The following is a 1,504-nucleotide window of genomic DNA, read 5'->3' as shown; positions in this document are numbered from 1 at the left end:
TCCCGTGCGCCGCAGCTCCCGGGGAGCGGGGAGCCGGCTGCAATGTTTTGGCGTGACCACCAGCAAACCCGGGAATCTGGGGGGAGATGGGGGCGCACAGCCCTCCCCTCCGTCGGCTCCCACGCGCGACCGCCCCGGCGGGCGGTGTTTTGCCCCCTGAATCCTCCGCGTTTCAGAGGCCTTTCTGCTGTGCTCAGAATGACTGAGCCCGGCATAAATCAGCGGTTTGGCGAGGCCCAGCTCCGCCGGGCGATAATCTGAATTAATCATTTGCCAAATGTTGCTGTGAAATGTCAGCTCCTCGGCGAGTCGTGCTTTGGCAGCGTGCTGCCACGTCGCCTCGACTGAGCCGCTTGCCTGTGAAAATCTGTGCGTTTCCCTCAACAGGGAAAATTCAGAATGATCCCAGACCTGAAAATTTCTTGTGAAAAATAGGGTTTTAATGAAAGTAGTGACACACACCCCTCTGTGCTGCTGATGGGCGAGCACGGGTGTTTGGCTGTGAATTGTCCGTGGGAAATGGCGTCTTCTGGGGGTGCAAACTGCTAAAATCAGCAGTGAGGCAGAGAGCAGAGACCTGCAGTCCTTGCAGCCGGGGACCGGGGCAACGCCCTCGGGGACCACGGAGCCCGGCTGTGAGCGGCAGGGGGGGGGGGCCTGGGGGAAAAGCACCGAAAGCAGAAGAGGAAAATGTGAATGAGCCCAGAGGCGGCTCGTCTGGGACTTGTCGAGGGAATTTCCTCATCTGGCAGCTGGTTGCACTCGGGTGGGTGCCCTCAGGTCACCTCGATGCAACTTCAGCTTTGCTGAGGTGGGTTTTTCCACTCTCTGACCCCAGGCTGCTCCCTGGGGCATTAGGGGCCATGGCGCTGCCCCAGGTGTCCATGGCAAGGGGACTCGGTGGTGCCCTGACCCCCCGGGGTCCTGCCCGGCAGCATCACCTCTCCAGGATGGCAGTCCTCGTTGCTGGCCCCATGTTTTCATGGCCTGAGCCAGAGATGGGAGGAAACAGAGTGGCCGCGGCACGAGCAGGACCTGGCCCCCAGCCGGATGCTTTGCACTGGCAGGTGGGCTGCACCCCGCTTGCCACGGGGCGATGGCAGCGCACTGGAGCGGGTGGCTTCTGCAGGGGCTCACGTAGGAGGAGACGTGTTTTCCTGACCGAGTGAGGGCTTCTGATGTGGCAGCTGCTCCTGTTCTGACTCATAGTTGCTCACCGGCAACCCCAGCCCCAAAACCTGCCAAAGGAAGTCACATCCCATCCTGAAACGGTGCTGCTGGGTGTCATCCGCAGCACAGCCCATGCCCCCACATGCAGCCGTCCTTGGCTGGGCTGGAGAGGTGCCGGGACAGAGTACCACATTCCTCGCCTTGCCCCTGCTGCCCATGGAGGGGCCCCGAGCTGCAGGGATGGCAGCCAGACAGCTGCATGGCTCCGTTGATCCCTGCGCCACTGGGCACCACGGCTGCCAGCTGGGACCGAGCACGGACATGCTGCTGGCAG

This window comes from Aptenodytes forsteri, unplaced genomic scaffold (genome assembly GCF_000699145.1).
Source record: "Aptenodytes forsteri isolate BGI_AS27 unplaced genomic scaffold, ASM69914v1 Scaffold550, whole genome shotgun sequence".
Taxonomy (NCBI): domain Eukaryota; kingdom Metazoa; phylum Chordata; class Aves; order Sphenisciformes; family Spheniscidae; genus Aptenodytes; species Aptenodytes forsteri.
Note: the sequence above shows the minus strand (reverse complement) of the source record.